The 21016-nt window shown below is 39.6% G+C and overlaps 1 long non-coding RNA gene across 2 annotated transcripts; it reads right to left on the bottom strand.

The window, feature by feature from the left end:
• Positions 1-16323: 16323 nt before the first annotated feature.
• On the bottom strand, positions 16324-20318 carry LOC124342958. 2 transcript variants are annotated; one of them, XR_006919028.1, is made up of 9 exons: positions 19265-20318; positions 18841-18979; positions 18550-18782; positions 18152-18331; positions 17979-18089; positions 17672-17900; positions 17322-17438; positions 17156-17258; positions 16324-16819 (listed from the first exon to the last, which is right to left on the bottom strand). It is a non-coding gene; the product is annotated as an uncharacterized LOC124342958 (long non-coding RNA). The 2 variants fall into 2 exon arrangements; XR_006919027.1 differs by having other exon boundaries at positions 18152-18316; positions 19265-20317.
• Positions 20319-21016: the final 698 nt, after the last annotated feature.

Genomic DNA, 21016 nt, shown 5'->3' with positions numbered 1-21016 from the left:
TCCGCTTAACAAGCCGGAGGAGCCTCTAATCAACTTGATAATATTGTGTGTGTCTAACTATTAACAAACTGACTGACTGGGCTATGGAGGAAAATATTTGGTTTGTGTTTTTTTCTTCTTCTTGGCCGCTTCCGACTCTACTCGGAAGAGTCATTCCGGCGTAAGGGAGAAATTATTTGTGTTGTTTGTTTCAAAATGAGGAAGTTAAGATATTTAAGATGTGTGTGGCGACTAAATAACAATCAAGAAATGAAAGTCTGTATATATAGGCCTGCTGACCGCCATGCGGAAACAAATATTCCCACCGTTATTTCTGGCTGCCTGGATCTCGTCGTAATAATAATAATACGGAATAAGAAATAGAAATGAATACAATGGCTGAATTATTAGACGCTCGATCGATTGCTGGAGTTCTCTCTCCTTCGGGCGGATGCTGCTGGAGGATGAAAGAAAAGACGGACATAAACATGTCGAGAAACCAAGGGTCACCGAGGGAATTTCATCCCAGCTCGGCCGGCTGCTCTGCTGCTGCTGCTGCTGCGGGAGTTTTCAATTGAGCAGAGTGGCTCTCGTCTCTTTAAGACTCTCTTGACTATTGGACGCTCTCTTGTCTGATGGCAGCAGCTTTTCTTTTTCAAATATAATAAAACACACACACACAAAAATAAAATAAAAGAACGGCGGAAACATTAAGGATTAACATGATTGCACCTTGATTCCGTGCTAGTACTTGTTTAGGCCTATACATATATGGCAGAGCCAAAGAAAGAAAGAAAAAGAAATTGAATTAATAAATAATTTCGTGCCGGCTATAAATGGATGCGGCGCGCAATTGTTTGTCAAATATGTCATGGGTGGTATATATGTATAGTGCGCATATGTAGAGTGGGGGTAGGGTACTATAATTTAGGCGTATAATGTATTATTATTATAGACGGCCTGGCATATCATCATCAGCACTGGTGATATTATTGTTCTAATAAGTTTTAAGAGAGTTGACGTCGGGCCGCAACGATTGACACGCAATGCGGGAAGTGTATATAACCCCGCTCTCTTTGCTGGCCTGGCCTGGCTGGAACAAACGCACAGCACACAGCTCTTGTGTGTACATATTTATTCTCGTGCGCTGCCCGGCTCAACTGGGCACATCGTCATAAAACAATTAAACGCCGGCGCTATACTTGATGTCAGCCGCGGCGTCGTCCATATAGTTTTTTTGTCGGGGGCTATAATAATTTCCCCATTGAAATAATACATTCACCATTTCTTTGAATTGATAAAAAGCTCAAAATTTTGACAATTGATATCCTCACTTATTTGCTCTTATATAATGAATTGCTTATGGCGCTATTATTTAAACATTTAGCTAATTTGGAAATCAATGATTGAACGATCAATCAAAAGACATTTTCTTTTTCTTTTGCTGAAGGCGAGACAGGATTCTGGGAAGGACAACAAAACTGGTCATTTGTTTCCTCGTGAGTGTTTGGAAAGGAAAAAAAAATTGGAAATGAAATTTGTTTGGGGGGGAAGAAGAAAAATAAAAAAACGAGCCGGTATAAGCAGAGTAGAGCGTGTTGATAAATTCTTTTCGATGAACGTGACAAGACTGGTCTCATTTTTCCAGTCGAGTCCATTTGTTTGTTCTGGCTTTTTGGATGTACACCAAATATATTTAAGCTCATCACAGTCGATCAGAATTGAACAGTTATATAGAGTTTTGTCGATTGAAACCCAAACGAATCTGGTCAAACATGATGCATCCCCCCCCCATTATACGTGTGCTGAGCTCTCTCTCTATTATGCTATTCCCCTTTTTCAAGTACGCTATAATACACTTAGCCGCTGTAATATAATATGACAATTTGGCGAGGTATCATCAACTTAGTTTTCAAAACTTCTGCTGCCTACTGCCTCATGCTCTCTTAGTCAGATTTTATTACAGCCGTGATTATATACATGCACAGTTGCAACTCGAAAAAGTTAAGAAACTATTAGACATGTGTGTATATATACCCCGTTATAATATCATCGCTTCTATGTGTGTATACGTATGTAATAAACCTCCAGCCCGCCAGAAAACTAGAGATACATACACAATATGTATATAATATCTCCATAACGTTAAGTATAACTGCACGCGGGACTAAAGTATATTATATGCATGTTACGACTTGATTATACCCCCCTCCCAACCCACCCGCCGTTCCAGCTTAATCGAGTTATAAAAGCAAAGGCTATGATGATGATGATGATGTTTTGACGGTGGCCAAAACTTTTGCACAATTTCCACAGTGTGCCGGGGCCCGTTTTGATTCGTCCTTTTTGTCTCTCTACTGCTGCTGCTGCTGCTGGGCAGCACTTGGGCTCTTTTTATGGCTCGTTGTCGTGTACGCCGTTATATAAACGCACACAAAGTCATCGGGTCTGCGCTTGGGGGGGTCCTTCAACTGCTGCAATAACAAACTGAACGCAGCACAGCCAAAAAGAGCTTTTTGGGCTTCATAGGACATAACGTCATCGGCTCATTTGAATAAATCAGGGGGGGAGGGGAAGCAGGACAGACACGTATATAGGTAGCCTATACACGTATTACATATTACGCGTTTTCTCCGACAGTATACCTATCATACAATTCATATGTATAAGAACTGTGCCGTTTCTTTCTCCATTTGGACGATCGCGTGAGTCTATTATTATTATACAGCCACATCACAAGACTTTGAGGCTATTCGAAACTGACCGGGCGGGACGGACACCCGCATTCGAACCAGAAAAAAAAATACAAAAATTTTTATATTATCGCATATTGCACCGACCTGTGAACGAGAAAAAATAGAGAGGAGATGTTAGATGTTCTATAATGACCGCGGACACTATATATGTATACACGTACGAGAATCAGGCAGCAAAGAAAAATTATTGGGGGTCACAAAAGAGTTGGGAGAGTATATAACATGGCATATGGTGATTGCTCCTCTAGCTGCTGCTTTTGGCCCCCGGGCTTTATACATGATATCTCAAACAAGCGAACGACTTTTTGACTTTTGGAGATATTCGGGGGGCTGATGGAGAGGGGAGGTTTGCCATGTATAATAGGCTCCTGTCGCAGATGTCGTGTTATTAATAGACAGAGGGAGGGGGGGGGGGGGGGGGTGAGTGTATAGACATAAAGCACACGCTTATGTTTCATGTATGTATACATTGTGCTGATATCTGTATAGAGGGGAACTGGCTGGCTGGCTGGCGCGCCATTCAACTGGTTTTTCTCTTTTATATCAAGTGCTGACCCCATGGCTGTTTTCATTCGTTGTGACGGTCGACTTGACACTGTCTATTATTGCTATTGAGATTGTGCTGTTGTTGTTTGGGACGACGAGCTGTAGACTATGGTCAGTTGTCACGGGGGCAGAAACGGAAGCCAGTTGTCATACAAAACTGGTGACGTTATGTGTGGAATATAAGAAAGAAAAAAACAGATTGACCTTTAAAGCATCCGCCAGCCCTACTGATGACGTCATTGACGAAATCAAAGCAGAGCGAAAAGAATATAAGAGAGACTATAGATGTAATTTAGAAACAGGTGTACACAGATCGACGGAACTGGATTTGGATATTCGGTCGAGTCGTGTCAATCAACCGAAATTGACGACGACTGTCCTACTATATAGAGAGACGGACCAAACAAACGGATTGTGGTTCTGTAGATGGTCAAGCCTTGTTAGCCGACCCCAAACTTGAAAAAGAAAAGAAAAAGGAAAAAGAAAAAAATCAAAAGATTATAGGAACACGAAGACGGGCGACGGTGGTGCTGTCTGTCTATATAAGCGACGACGATCGTGAACTGATCGTGAAATGCGCAATTGGGAAAAACTCGCCTCTTTCTCTCATTTATATTCATTTCCTTTTAGGCTATATATGTATAATACAGAGCAAATGTGGTAAGAGAAGAAGAAGATAAACGACCGAATCAGACATGGCGACTCTGTAGACAACGCTCTGTGGCGGCTGAGAGATTTTTCGAACGATTTTGGAGTTATTGCGACTACGCTTGCAGCACGAGCCGATGAAAACACACTGAAATGATTTCCCATGTATTATGAGGGTCTGATTGTGGCGGTCTAATAGTTATTAACTAATTATCTGCGGGTTTCATGCAAATTTGTATTTTTATCTTGAGGGTGCTAGAGGCTCAGTGATCGAACTATTAGATATTATAAAATAATTCCGATCCGTCCAGCGGATGTCAAGCGAGAAAATCGCTTTGTATCGTATTGCGCGCAGCGGTTTGAATTTAGAGGGGGTCGATTTTTAATTTCTAGATCGATATCTTAAGAATCGCTAATTGGAAAATTAGTGTCGTCTGCTTGTGCACGAAAAATCAGCACACCAAATAAAATTACGAAAATGTGGTTCAGGTGTCGTGGCTTTTTATAGAATCGCTCAATACACACTCTGGCCTTGTTTTTTAGAAGGTAAATAAACCTAAGAACACAAATAGAATGATTATGGAAGCTTAAATAGTACATAAACTTGTTTGTGAAATGTTCCTGACTAGTACTTATCATGTAAAGCCACCCTGTCAATGCATGGCAGTTTTTTTACACTATGTTGTAATCTTTTTCTTTGTGCAGACTTTAGGCCTGAGCTATCTATCATTACAACAAGATGTGCCAGCTTTGCTTGTGGCATTGTGCTGGACCTGTCATCAGGAACCATCTCAGCATCATCGATTTTTGGGTTATGATTTTTGTTACTTTTATTAACCTGTGACCTGCTAGATTTTAGTGTATTACATGTCAAACTTAAATTCTATTATTTATTAACAATTATTAACCAATGTCTCATTTTCAACATTTCCTGACTTGCTGTTTCTGCAAATATTTCTCGTAACCCATTTCATAAATTTTTATTTAGATAAACAGCATCCCGTCTGATTGATTGGAGAATCCACCGATGTCGATCGAGTTGCGGATCTCTTCTTCCCCTTTCTTTAAATCCCCTTTGTCCTCGTGTACGTCCATGTGTGGGTGGGTGTATTCACGAGAACCTCTTTTCCCTATTCCGCCTGACGGATTCAACTTTTCTGCGGATGGAGCACTTTTGGATGCCTGGCCGTATTTCCCTGGCTGAAAGGTAGGAAATATTAATCTCTATTCTTCCTTTTCACTAATTGGTGGCGTTGATTATAAATCATTGCATAGTACGAAGTCAAATTATTCAACTGAGCTAGGCGGTTGTGGCTGCAACCTTTTCACTTACCGTTTTTGTTGACTCAATTAGGCTTCATTAAATAACTCATTTGTAGAACAGATCAGGCTTGTTTTTGTATACCTCACAACTTTGTTTGTGGGTAAACAATCGAATTCAAAAATATTTTAACTTTATAACACTTTGCAAGCAAAGTGCATCTTGAACAATTGAGGGACTTGTGCTGGCCACACCGTCTTTTCTAGATTTTTCATTTCGGAATTTTTTGAACGAACCGCCACCCAGTCGTCGAATCCTCAAATTTGCGCGCGCAATTCAAAACGAAAAGGAACATTTTTCTTCTTTTATTATTGATGTCTTTTCGGTATGTTGAATTGTTGAACCTTCGTGTCGCAATAGTTTTACTTTACATAGCAAGACTGTTGATGACTAGGTAGAGATTGGCGGCCCGATCGAGTTTGTCTTGTCTCCTTTTTGGGCTTCGTTCGATGATTGAATCGAAATGTCAAACGGGTTTGTCTCCATATAGATTTATATAATGCCTCAAAATACTTGAAATGTTGCCTTAATGAATGTTGAGGCAATCAAGTTATCGACATGGCATCAGATAACTTCATGCTGGTCTCAAGTTTCCACCGTTTCGACGGTTAGGAGAGAGAAACAAAACGAGAAAAACGACAACAGCGCGCAATCCGGTTAAATCATTCTAAAAAAAACCCGCAATGCGCAACGCATCGCATTCTCGTGCAAGATGAGCGGCTTTTTTTTCTTCAAATTTTCTGTTTTGTTGTTTTTAAAAGGCTTCTTTCTTTCTTTTATTTTTCGTGGCCATGAAATTCCAATCTCTACAAAATTTATAAAACTGAATGGGACGACTCTAACCGGGCGAACACGAAATCTCTCGTTTCTTATTTTCATTCCAGTATTATCCGAATATGTTTTTTGTGGTAGTTAAACAAGTCGATTTGACAATAACAGGTTACCTATTCGTACATTAGACAGCGAGCTTTATAGAGAGACCGTTCATAAGTAAGACTTTGGCCCGTATAAATAATGATTCATATAATCAGATCGACTTGGCAACAATCAATGCGACTTTGAAATATCAATATGGACTCCTTTGCACAAACAAGACTGATGACAAGTTGTTTCCAGATTTTTCGGTTGGTTCCCAACTGCCGTTTACATGTCGTTGAATTTCTGCATTCCTTTTTCAATATGTGTGTACTTGAAATAACTGGTGTAAACCGCAGGTAGATTCCAACTATGGGAAAAGTGCTAATAGTTTTATTTTTCAGAAAGAAAATTTCCTCCTTGTTTGTTTCAATATCTTTTCGCTTTGCTCGAGTGAAAATTATATTCAAAACGTCGTCGTTCTATTTCAAACTATCCCAAACAGTTCTCATCCTCTAACTGCACATTTTCCGGTTTTAAAACAGAACTCCTCCTTCTCTCTGCTGCCGTGCCTAATACGCAGAAATGTATTAACATAAAAGATAACGCCAGTCGACAGAGCAAACTGCTCACTCACTTGCTGACTACTACAAACAACACGAAACACATTCAACTTGTCTACTATCAATTCCAAGCAATTTAACGACGACTACCTTTGGCTGCTGCTTTTTTTTTGTCATATTCCAAGGACTTTTCGTTGTCTATTTACTCTGGCAACGAATCTAAATATGACAGAGTCACGAAAAGTTCGATAAAAGGAAACACACAATGCGATACCAAGAAAAGTCTGTAGCCCAACATATCGTCAGTCTATAATGAAAATGCGGAGAAGAAGCGGGTCTCGGTTGGTTGAAAACCAAAAATCTTAAGTCGATTGGAATTTTCATTGAAGACTCGTTTTCTGTTTTTATCGCGGGTTATATAGGAAGAAGCATCGTTACGCTTCTGCTTTTATCGTAAATTTGTGTAGCTACTTAGCTCCCCCTCTCTCTCTAAGCTCAACTGACTAACAAGAAAAAACCGGAATCGTGCGCTGTGTTTTTATTCAAACGATAAACTTTCACATTTCTTAACGAAATCGTTTTTCGGCTAGCTGCTCAATCACCACCGCACGACATATGTTTTCCTGTAGTGTATATTATAATATACGTGCAGCGCACACAGACGGCCAACAATGAGCGGCAATCAGTCAGTTTGGCTGGGGCGAGTATGTGTGCAAGGGTACAGCAGGGCAAAACGCATTAACATCAGAGGGTCTGACTTATAGTATATGCCCGGTTGCTGCCTTTTCATGTACATAATTGGCGATAAATTGCAACGGAACACCCCCCATGAATTTTCACCCATGGGTGTGTATATAGGCCTACAAACACTGTTGCGGTCATCAAGGCCCCTCCTTCTTTTGTGTAGAACATTTTTCGGGGGGTTGGATCTCTCTATATATAAAGCTGTACAGTATATACATCTATTCTGCTCAAATAATAAAGTCCCAGATCGATTTGATGGGCCGTGAAGAGGCCGGTAAATGATGAGATCGTACACCCTTTTTCAAGCCGAGCTGTTTTTCTGAACCCTGCTGATGTTTCTTGCATGTTGCAGTTTGTATATAGAGTATAGGCTATATCCAGCAGCACCAACAGAGTGTGTGCTGCTGTGTATAAAGGCTGTGTGTGCTGTTTTGTGAAACCTTGTTATGGATGGTATATTATCAGGAGGGCGCTCGCTCATCCCCCACAGGAATATCTATGAGCCTTTGCGCCTCTCTTTTGATTGTATTTATGTATCAATTATTCCCTTTATTCTTCTCTCCTCCTATACTGGTCTCTTGTTGTTGTTTGAGCCAAGCACTCGTGTCGGTTGTGTGTGTCCATACGATTCGTACGAGAGTCTCTTTTGTGGGTGGATAAAAGGACAAAAGGAAGAAGAATAATAAGAAATAAGAGAGGGGCTCAGCAGCAGCACGCACGGTGTCAACATCCGTTGAGGTCTTTTGCCCCGGTATTATAGACCCTGCCGATCATTGGATTACATCCGTCATCAATTATATAAGAACCTACTTTAGATAATGGACGCGCACAGCCAGCACGAGAACGCGAAATAAAATAAAGTAGATGGTTTCGGAGACTCTATTGATATAACGGCGCACCCAAGCGGTTATCTCTATCTAACGACGTTAGATGCGCCTGCAATTTTTAGTTGTTCAAAGAGATTTCATTTCAAGATGTGATCAAGTATTTTATGAGATCATAAAGTTATTGACTTGACTCTTTTTGATTCTCTCTACTCCAATATGTGCTGCCCTTTTCCTTACATTTCGTTTGACTTTGATGTCATGTTTTATAAAACAGGATTTGCTTATACATGTGTATGCAGAGACGCTCACACTCAAAAGCGCGGGCCATTCAAATCAATTCAAATCATGACTGCTGCATATATGTTTAGATATTACGATGGCTAAAGGTTTCGCTTCCTCCTCTGCGTGATGGACTTGAATAATTGATCATGAGAGAGCTGCTGGCTATTGGGAACTGAGCAATATAGAAAGGGAATGAAGAGCGGAGGGGATTGAAATCCATCGGCGGATGATATTCCGCACAGGAAAAAAAAAGAATAAGATAGAATAGGGGGGTAAAAGGCGTTGGTGGGAAAAAGAGGGTATATAGGGTCCTGAATCATTCGTCACCTGTCATGGCGCATCTAAACAAAACAGAAAGCTTATATACACCCCCGTTGTATACACATAGACGCCCACCATTTTGAACTTTTATTCTATGCATATGTATAAATCTACACATATGATCAATTGATAGGAATCATTTTCATTTGTTTCTGGCCTTTATATAAGGTTCAGTTTAATTCACGTGCAACTCTCTGCGCTGATCGATTCCGAACATGTGCGCCAATTGATCCAACTTTTGTGTAAGCAAAGAGAACAGAGTTTGGGAAACTTGAGATGCCATCAAGGGGGGGGGAGGGTAAAAAGGTGGATGGATATCCTAATCGTGTACACTACGGCGGCAAATTAAAGGAGTTAGAAGAAGAAGAAGCAGGAGAATAAGAGCAAGTTAATGAACGGCTAACGAAGCCTAATGAGCTATAGCAAGGAGCAGTTCAAGTTAGCTAATAGCGCCAGTCCCGCATAATATAAATGACCAAGTTGTGTGAGCTGCTGTTTGGAGCCATCCCCGCCCGTGTCGAGAGTCAAGCCGGTAGACAGTCAGACAGTCAGACCGCCTAAATGATGGAATAATTAAAGACTCGGTATATCAAGCTAGTACTATAGCTGCTACTGTTGGCTAACTGCGCCAAATCCCACCTACGTCAATAATAGGATCTAACACGACATAGACTTTCTCTCTCTCTCTCTCTCTCAACTTGGCTCTTTGCCGCCTCAACTATATCACCGCATACTTTGCTGATGGAATCGACTGCTGCGACAACAGCAGCAAAACAGTTGGCTCACAAAATGCATGCGATAAGTATTTGCATAAATGCAGAGGTACCGGTAGGTAGGTAGGTAGGTAGGACCCGTCACTTTCAATTAGAATCGACGCCAGGGAAAAACAGACAGACACACACAGAGAGAGGAAAGCGTTTTTATGGCTAAAGTTGATTTTATATTGAATAGAACAGGAACGCTTGTTATATATAGCGAATGGCGTACGCCCGTTTGCCGTGGGCACTCACCAGTGCTCAGTTTCGGTAGTATAACCGAAAGGAGATCTTTTAACCATCAATAAATCAAGGCCAATTAAACAAGAGCTAATCAGTTTTAGGAGGGGGGGGGGGGGCACTAGAAGTGAGGGGAGGACCTATTCAATTATTAGACCCATCCATTATCAAAGTTTTATGGAGCTATATACCAGGATCATGAAGGAAACTCAATTCGCTTTAAATTTCACGTACCAAATGAGAGCCTCAACGCAATTAAAATTTCTAATGAAATGGAAATGACAAAATCGCATTATAGATGATTATTGCAGCAGGTAAAGCTATTGGAATGTGGATGCAGATCACGTTCTCACATTGGCGTCACTGCGCTGGTACAAATATCAGAAGATTGGAAGAAGCTTTTAATGTTGAATGCTTTTAGAGTGGGTGAATTCATCAAGGCCCTTTATAATGTAGGCCATTTAGGCTCGGGTCTTGTATACATGTACAGGCCCTCTGTCTCTCTTCTCTTCTCGCTATTATATCCCTCCAGAGGCAGATCTATATACAAAAACAGCACCGGCATATAGTGTGATGTGTTTTCCAGACTCTCTCATTCTCTCTTAGCTATATACGCGACTGCTGCTGCTGCTGCTGCTGCTGATTCATTCATTTTTAAACTGGACAAGTGGTTTTGTCTGTCGAGTTTCAGACAGTGGGCGGACCCCGGTGGCTGCCTAATAAGACCCGTCCTTTATAACAAATAGATATAACTTCTGCGAGAGGCCTAAATAGAATAATAGTTCCATTTTCTCCGTTCTCTCTCTCTCTGCTCTCTCTGTTTTGTGTGTGTGTCTGGTGTCTGCGATGTAGTTTTCATCAAGATCATTAAATATATTCCAGCCCGGTCTCCAGCAGTCAGAGCGTCTATTTGATAATGATGGTATGCGATGAGAGCTATAGCCCGGGCATCTATATTTGGGTGTATAATATCTGACTATGCGCCGCAGTCAGTCGCCGGGCGGCATATTACACACAGCACAAGACGGACAATAGTGTATTTCCCCTTTCTTTTCCGGGGGTTGGATGGTTCAGCTGATATGAGAAAATTAAATTAAAATGGGCGGCGGAGGGGCGAAGAGGCGGGACGATACCGATGATTTCCCACGACGTTAATATAATACAAAGTCAAACATGTCGACATTCATTTTTGTGTACAAGAAGAAACTAAATGCCGGGGCTGTTAAGGAAACAAGACTTTTTTTCTTCTTGCCTTATTGTTGTTGTTGCAACCAAACAAAACCAACAGGATATGACCATATGAAATAGAATCCTATTACCCATATCTCTATAGACTCTCGCAGTTACATACAAGTATATATAAATACAATACAATATGTAAAAGAGAGTCTTAAGAAGGGCAAAACACAATGAGTCTGTTTAGTCGGGTTGCACGTTTTGTTGTAATGGAACATAATGGCCGAAAAAGGGGCCCCCGACGAAAAGAAAAAACGGAAACAGATGTCATCAAGAAAACGAGACGTAGGCTATAGACCTGCTGACGAGCAGCAGCAGCAGCAGCATACCATCACAAAAGAGAAAAAACCACACGTCGAAAGAGAGAGAGATATGCCTGTTATTTTGGCGGCCCCAACGAGTAGACTATTAGTCGGAGGGAGAAAAAAGGCGCTCTGTTATTTGACAAGGTAAAACACGATGTGAATATGAGCGCTGCTGATGAGGCCATCGGCGCATATAAGAAAAGGAGCGGTGGCGCCGCTTTGCGTCTCTCCGCTCTCTTTTTTCTGTGTGTGTTCGGTGTGCAATCAGCCAATCAGCAGACTAAAACTCTCGTAGGCAGGTATATATATATATCTATGGGGTAGTGTACAGTGCAGTCACAACATTTATTTCATTTCGAGAAAGAAAGAAAGAAAAGAGGCACCGTCAGTTCCCCACACCAATTAACATGTCTAATTGTCACTTTTCTTCTAGTTCTTTCGGCTGTGAGCTGCTGCTGCGCTCGGGTTGTTAACTCCACTTAACTCTTTCTTGTTTTCTGTTTCTTTTAGCTCGTTTATTGGTCTGTTAGTAAAGGATTAACCGTGAAAGGAGAGCAAGCACCAAGAAAAAAAAAAAAACAACAAAAAAAAAACAAAAAGACGAAAATAAAAGTTGGAATATTATTATTATTATTATATTTCCTCGCCTTATGTAGTCTTAACCACCACCCCCAAAAAAAAAGAAATAAGCGCTCCGGGCTCGTTAAAATTCAATTAGAATAGATATCTACCGCCATAGTTGCTTTTGTGCACACATATAATAGACAACAACCATAATCGGTAGAAAATGTTGTGTGCTGTTTGTGTATATGCTGTATGTGAAAAACCATCAGCTGAGGTTATGCGTCGCATTAGAGTCGTCCGCAGCTGTGCGCAAAATAAAACAAGGAAAAAGTGAAAGATATCAAAAAGCTTTCGCAATCAAAATGTATCTGAGCTACTGTCTTCTGCGTGGATAAAACGCAATGATTCATTTGACAGAACATTCAATTCAATGGGAATCGGACATTTCAGCTGCGGATCGATAAGAGGGAAAACGAATATCGAAATGCTTTTAGCTGCCCAGCAAAAGAACGAAGTAAAAAGGAATTATGTGTAACCCAGCAAACAGCGACGAGCAGAGAGAAATCCAGTTATAGAGGTCAGGTTACAGGTTACAAATTTTCCCACTGTGTGGTGTGTCCATCACCGTTCCGTCATCGCTGAAAGAGAAATGGACAGAAAAAAAAATAAAAAGGTGGACTTGTCAATCGAGTTGATGATTTGCTGGCCAGTAGCTATATTCCATTTGTCTCATCCTGTATAACCTCATCCTGTATAACAGGCCAGCCATGAATATGATGCAGCCAATAATTACCTGCTCCGGGTGGTAATCTTTTCAGCTTTTCGTCCGTTTTTTAAATTTTTGACGTGATTTCGGTTACTATTTTTATGTTAACTTTCTTTTGATCCTTCCTAATGGTTGAATTTACCGGCAATAGATGGCTAGTAAAAGAAGAGGAGAGCGCCAAATATGGAAATAGTGAAATAATCGTGAAATAAACGGACCATCACGTTGATGATCACAAGAATGAGCAACAATTTTACTGACCATTTCGACAAACTACTCCTAGACCTTCAGGTTTAATAGATACTTACTATTCAGTACCGATTCTCATCTCTGTAGCTTTTACTGTATGGACATGAAATAATTTTTTATTCGTAACGTTTTCTTCCCCGTGATAGAACAAGGAATAACGAGGAATAACTCCAAAGTTTTGAGTTGCGCAGGCGTGAATGATGCAGATTTTACACTCCAGTTCCTGGTCTGATTCTAAAAATATAATCGGTAGTTATTTCGACTAACTTTTCTTTTTTTCTTTTTTTTATCACAGTGGCATTTAAAATGGTAGCCTATAATGGAACCTTTCTGAAATACTGGTTTTCCAGTCACTGATGCTGGATGAATTGTTTTGGTGTTTGTTCCCATATCGTTAATCCGGCGAATCAGGATACAATTCATGACATTTTGATTTGGTGTTCGATTGCAGAGTAGAAGAGCGCAATTTGTCAATGTCTATATTTGTCTGCTTGAATCATACAGACACCGACACACTACAGCCCGCACTATTTTGTATTTCGTTTGCTTCCTGGAGTTTTCCTCGTTCTCATACGTAAATCAATCCTTCCGGTACCTTGCTTATTAGATGACAATCCAGCCGTTCCGTCCAGTCGTTGGTGAACGCTAAGGAATCTGTTGGCTGTCATACGTGACTAAAATAATGTCCTCTAGATGGCGCGCGTTGCTTCGTGGAGATGAAATCACACCATTTTTTCAAGACAGTGATCGAAAATGTTATTTTCTTCATAGAAATGGTAATTCTCACTGAATTTTATAAGGTTATTGAATGCTAGTTATTTGTGGGTTAACTTACAGGTAACATTGCCTGTAATATCTTCTGGCAATTTCATTTGATCATGTGGCTTGAAACAAATGCCTGAAACTACCAAAACGTATCTACTTGTATGGCCGTATCTGCTGTATGTCTTATCCAATTAAGATATACATAACAGCAATTGAAGTTATTATGTCAATTATTTTTCCTACAACAAGTCTGTAGATTAAGTTGGTTGATGACCAGAGAATAGATTCATTTTCTTCACTCTTGTATTGGTTACATCTGGAAGTAATTTTGAGGGACTAGATTGTTAAAGCTGTTTGTAACTTTATTCCTGTCAAATTTTTATGTCACAGAGATGTATGTTCTTGAAACTAATTTATGTTTTTAAAATAGGTTTAACAGTAGGAGGTCAAAACTTCTTTCATTGTTGTCTACGTGCACATGGTTTTGTTGCAGCCAACTGGTGAAAGGTATAATCATGATCATGTAAAGATGAGCTACATACAGTCTGTGGTGCTGGTGTTACCCTGGAGTGAATCATGATTTATAATGCAAAACTAAATTACACAAGCCGAGTTAAAATTAGTAGTTGGTAGTTGAGGTAAACTAAGAAAAAGACAAAGCAGCCATCACATTCAAAATTTCCGTAGAACTTGTGAAGTGTAGTTTCTTAATCATTGATCATAGATTAAAAATCAAATAATGCTTGTCTGCTTGCCCATCTATTTTTTATGCCCTTTCCAAATAATAGTGAAACAGGAGCGACAACAAGGAGAAGTAACAGCGCGGCCCGATCTCTAAAAGTGATTTCCAATTCAAGAGCAGCTGCCAAATGGTCCTTGGATCACGAAGTTATTCTCCCATTAGTGTCGCTATTCGCCAATTAATTTTTGGGCCATTCTCGAGAATGGCCATCGGACTCTCAGCATCTCCGCGATTAACTACGACTACGACGCTATATTATTGTTGGAAGGGACAACATATATACTTCCAGGTAAAATTCCATTGAGACTATATATTTGTGGCTTAAATTTATTCAATTGTGATGAGTTTTTTCAGGAGATTGAATCTTTATCAGTGGTCCTAGTTCGCCTCCACTTAATCTGGTCGAACAAATTGTGTCGCAGCCGGGAACTTCTTTGTATTCTACTGAATATGCTGCTTAAATGATACAGGTAACAACCAACACTAGCTTTAATTACAGTATTGCTGAAACATATAATTCTTCTCTTCTTTTATTAGGATTCCACATAATTTTCTGCTGTTTGTATTGGACTTGGTAGATCACCATTCACCAACCCCAGCATGGACCAATCTCTCATTCCATCTTCTAGAGCATATCAAATTGGTGGTTTCATGTGTAAGTTCACTTTTCATGTCTCTGAGCTTCCTTCGTAGCAGTCTAAACTGTCTTATATGTATCTAAATTATTGATCTGCCCTTATGTACAAATCTAACGTTTAATTGAGACGATTTCGCGTGTGTACTGATAATTATTCTTTTGGATCACAGATGTCAAGCACATTGATGACACAAATTCTAAACATTGGGACTTGTCATGGACTTCATCCACTGGTGAAAATCAACTGAGGAATGCTGTAATTCAAGGCTGAGAAATGGTGTAGTTGTTAGCTAATTACCAGTGCATAATTTGGGCTCCCTTCTTTTCTGTGGCCCCGTTTCCCTAACTAACCACTAACCAACGCCCGCCGGTGGTCACTCACCCGCTGTGAAACCAGGAGGAGGGGAGGGCTCTGGTCGAACGGGGACTTGCAAGGCGCATGATCTGATGAAAACTTTTGGAGGGTCATGAGTCTAAGCCGGAAGCCTACTATGACTATATCTCCTCGGAAAGATTGACCTCGTACTTCTCTCTTCTCTCTGGGCACTGTCAATCAAGGTAGAGTCTCCCCCTGTCTTGATTGACTGATTGTGCGAGTTATAACAAACAGTCCGCCACCCAATGAGACAAAAAAAGAAACGGTTTATTTTCAAGGAAATCTACATCAGACATTTAAAAATGTAACCAATTTAACAATCTCGTGTAGAGTTTTGCGCCTTGTCTACTGGGGCAAATCGCGACTACAGATGTCTGGTAGTGTAGAAGATGGTTGTTAAAAAACAAACAATGGTGAGTACTGAGTAGCCAAAGCATCGAATCGATTTGGGGTATATTGACATCCAAAGTTGAAAAAATTCGATGCTTTGGCTACCCAGTACTCACCATTGTTTGTTTTCTAATAACCATCTTCTACACTACCAAACATGTATAATCGCGATTTGCATCAGTAGACAAGGTGAAAAACTCTACACAAGATTGTTAAATTGGTTACATTTTTAAATGCCTAATGTAAATTTCCTTGAAAATAAACAGTTTCTTTTTTTGTCTCATTGGGTGATAATGATACACTGTTTGTTATAAGCTCGCACAAAAGAAAAGTCGTTTCGAGCAGGGCGGTCAGTTTATTGAATTGTTTATTTTATAAATATATCAAGTATATTTTAGAGACTTATACATGTTTATATATTTTTATTATTTATTTTTATTATGTTGCATACAGATTATAATTAGCAAGTGAATAGGAAGTGATATTGGAGGTATAGGATTAAGTGGTATGTATATTTGAGGTATGGATAATAGGTATATGTATATAGTAAGTTTGGGTATTAGGGGTATGGATACTACAGGTATGGGTATTATGGGTTTAGGTTAAATGTGATGGGTTGGCATTGGTTTTATCACTTCCTTTCACGACACCATTTATGAATATTTAGCTCTAAATCAAATCTGTTCCCACCCCACCATCTTCCTCCTCGTTTATTCCCAACCCTAAAAATGTTTATTTTTTTTCTACGTAAAATCTTCCCACGTTTCTGATTCTTTTTCCTTCAACATATAAACAATTAAGACGCATATAAAATTGAACAAAATACAGTATGCAACTTCCGTATCTCGACGCCAGCACCAAGGAACAGCCACAGTTTAACTTGAAGAAAAATATCTTTCACTGCCATGGGCTGGAGCAACACACCACTTTGGGCAGCAAGTATGGGATAAACCTACAACAAAAACAAAATAAAATAAATTTTAGCATCAATGAAAATTCTGCATGAAAATAAGTTAAAATATGTTTTGTTTCACATAATTAACCCAAATATTTTAAGGTAACATTGTCCAATATCTATTGTTGAAACAAAAATTTACTTGAAACTTGTTAAAAATTTAAATACAAACTCGTATTACATTTTTGTTTCAGGTTGATGACTTGACAAAATTCAAAAATGTTAAAACTTATCAACGGAAGCAAAGCTTTGTTCCCCAAAACTTGAGAAATTTCACTCCCAACTTACCACATTTAATTTTTGATTAAACTAAATTAGATAGTCACTACTGACCTTCAATTAGTGCACATTATTGATGTTCAAAACACAGGTCTGCAAAATTGGATGCAAATGCTAGACTGGATGAAGTGACAAAGTTCCAAACTTTAAAAGGTGGCTGCAATAAAAAAAACAAGATAAATGTCATGAACAAAATCTTAATCAGTTTAATCATTGCTACCATTAGGAAAAAGTTATGATGTAAAATTCACCGGCTGGCTGAACAAGTCCATGTTGTCCATTAGACAGCAGCGCAGAAATAGGTGAAGCCAAGAATTCAAATGGCTGGTAATACTACCTTAAAGAAAAAAAATCAATTACTATCAAGGAATAATGTTTCATTTGACAATAACAAAATGGAAGAAGTAAAGATAAACTATGCAATCTATCAGAATTACTTTATAAATGTAACAAAGAAATCTACAGTTGGCAAGCTTTTGAAACAGTCTTAACTAAGACAACAGATAAGCAAGTTCATCATTAAAGGAAATATGGTATTCTTACTGTAAAAAAGTTTATCAACTTAATTACTTTAAATTGTTCCAAAAGTATTTCTGCACGTGAAGAAACATACGGCTGGTCCTACTTGCAGCAAGAGACGACATTTCAAGAAAATGTACGGCAGTTTCAGGCTTTATGATCAGATGGAACACCAGCACAGACTGCATGAAGAGCTCACTGCACCAACTGGCTGCAACCAATCCATGAGCATGTTATTAGACAGCACTGCAGAAGTTCAGACTTCCACTGTTTGTGAAACCTATTTAACAAATTTGAAATGAATTAAGATGAAAAAATACTATAGCCTTCTAGTTGGAATATAGAAAAACATAATCACTTCTTCTGTCAAGTATTTCGGCATAGGAACACGCCCGTACACGTAGCAATGGACGACATTCAGCGGACATGTGACCAGATGATTTGGCCAAGTGTAAATAAGCTAAATTAACTGTAAATTCACGCATGAGTATTTTACATATATTAAACTTAAATGATCAAAACAAGAATTACCTTTTCAATTTTCATCTAAATATCGAAGAGGGGGCATTCATCGACAATTCGAGATTCTATTCTAAATTCTGAACAGTGTGGCACTCTAGGTCTCTGGCTCAACAATTTCTCGGAAAAAATGGCTGCTGGACGTCACTCCCGAATCGACACTCGCGTCTCCGCCACCTGGTGGACATATGACTAATTTGATCAATGAAAATTATCAAAGGCTTAGATATAGTCATCTAGCGTTAGGAAAAGGAACGCAAGGTAATACTTTGTTTACGACTTGCAAAATGGGACTAATTTAGAAAAATGATTACGCCCAGAGTCAGTTAGACTAGAAAAATTAGACACAGAGTTTAATGCAAGTAGGTCATAAGTAGATAATCTACGAAAATAACTCAAGTGTCGAGTACCTGGGTGTAATCCCGTGGTGAATGATTACAGGTGTGTCACAGCGGGCGAAAGCGACCACTGAAGTGGCCTAACTCGTCAGTGGAGTAAAATACCAGTTGTTTCTGTCATAGACAAAGCCCAGCATTGGCTCAAGAATCTCTGTGCCAGGACCATACAATTCCAATAAAGAAACTGCGTTATAGATTGACCTCGGCGGCCGACTCGCGATTTCAGGGATGTTACAAATAGTGCTCTAAAAACGAGTTGGAAATTAAGAAGAAGCTTAAACAAAAATAAGATTTTTGTCTTACCTCAAGATTTTGGATCAACTCCCTACGACTGTCCACTTAAGAACGGCTTCTGACGGTAAAGTATGGCGAAAATGCATCCGCAACTAGACCAAATGTTGACCCGAGGTAGTAGTCAGCAATACTTCCAGGATTCCACACCCTAAATAAACATGTGAAATTCAATAGCATATCACACAACCTATCGAGTAATTCCTAAACAAAGAACAGAAAAATGGTTTTACCATTGTAGTTAGACCCAGAAATATACCAAGGCCAAAAACAACGCAAATGTGAGCTTTGTAATCCGCCAGCTTCGACAGCGGCCTCTACTGCATTCGACACAGCAACGACTGGAAAACCAGTTTTTCAGAAAGGTTCTACCTAATTGTTCTATACCATCTTAAATGCCACAGATATAAAAAAATAAAAGTTAAAAAACAACTACCTTGCAAATAGGATTTCCTTAGATTGGGAAGACACAGCTTAGTTTATTGGATTGGACCATCTTTTCCCCCAATTCTCACTAGCACCCATGTCACAAGAAAACTTCAGCTGGATTGTTGGATAATCAGAAGATTGATTTTTCATTTTATCTGGTGTTCGAGTCAGTACTTGAAAAACTTTGTTGCAAACCTGGAACATGTAGGCAAAACCAACCTGCCTGGACTAACCAACACTTTTCGAGACTAATGTTGATGTACTTTAAACTGTCTATCATTTTTCTTCAACGGTCGTATTTTGAATCCTGTTAATTTTCATGTTGATTGGAGATTGGTAAAACATTTTATCTGGCAATTCATCTATATAGTATAGTAGTGTTGCTGCCACTGAACACCTGAGTACTTCACTCTCTGCAGTTTGCATTAAATTCATCACATGTTTGTACTTCAGGCAACCAGGTTTTCTCTGGACAATTTGGTGGTTTAAAATTGGACTGATAAAGACGCACACAACAAAATCTTCTTGCAACACTCACACCTTTTTTTTTCAGAATGGAGAGATTTAAAACCAAACGCTAGCGAAACAATTCATGCCTCACTTCTTGCGCCGATGTAGTCTGGGGATCCTGGGCTGTATCAAACAATTCTGGATTCGACAGTTTCAACCACGTGAAGGTGGACGGGACACCGGTGGGATAACAGATAACACAGATTGAGGAATCGAGAAACAAAAGGACACTTTGCGTGAACGGACTCCTTTACTAAATGCTCACTTTAACCATTCAATTCAATGGTTGAAACTCCAACCCATGTTATGATATGGTAAGTGGTAACTCACGCTCACGACGTGACGTCAGTTTTGTTTCTTGACTATTTTTTTAACAGCAGACGAAGTTCTGTGAAAACTGGGAGCAGTGTTTGCCGATTTCTAAAGTTCGATAATGAACGAATCTTTCTTAACAACGAAGAAACAATTTCACGTGTTGTTAAAATATATCAACGTAGATGAATATAATAACATCCAAAAATTAACATGACATGCTGTCTGTATGCCATGGTTGCTGGTTGATGAGGTAAAAATGTTTTCAAAGTGAGCGCTAGAGGGCACGGCAGTTCCTTTTTCTTTCAAAACGATTGGCGGTATATTCAAAAACCCTTCTTTCCAATTCGACCGACGAAAAAATAACCAGATCCATTCCTATCGCTAGATGGCATTTATCTTTTCATAAAAAATTAAAACTGAAGCAAAAACAAAATTAAAAAAAAAAAAAAGAACGAGAGATTACTCCAGCTGCCGTTTTTCTTAGCTCCTTCCTCCTGGTTCAAAAAAAGACGGATGGGCTTCTTAGACTAGTCTCTGGGCAAAGCTTGTTTCCGCGTCGTTCCACTCCGGCAAGAATAAGCCAACCAGTCCTCTTCTACTTCTTTCCCCCTACCTCTTTTTGGCGTTCCGGAGCAGGAAAGCAAATGAGCCATGGATCGTTGCAAACTTTGCCAAAGGGGGGGAACGTTGGCGGCGGTGGTGATGGCGCGGTCTGGCGGCAGGAGGAGGAGCAGCAGCAGCAGACAGCAGCACAGAAGCAGCGAAAGTCCTTGCTCCTCTACTAGAGTTGCGCCACCAATCATCATAACTATCACGATAAATAACTCCAAGGGAACCCAAAACCGACCGACAGTCAATTTTCTTTTTCGGCTTTTTTTTTATTTTTTAAAGTTTCCCAGATGGGCTGCGCGCACCGCCTTTATCATGAGCATTC

This window comes from Daphnia pulicaria, chromosome 6 (assembly GCF_021234035.1).
Source record: "Daphnia pulicaria isolate SC F1-1A chromosome 6, SC_F0-13Bv2, whole genome shotgun sequence".
Taxonomy (NCBI): Eukaryota; Metazoa; Arthropoda; class Branchiopoda; order Diplostraca; family Daphniidae; genus Daphnia; species Daphnia pulicaria.
The sequence above is the reverse complement of the archived record's forward strand: the minus strand, read 5'-3'. Positions and strand labels throughout refer to the sequence as shown.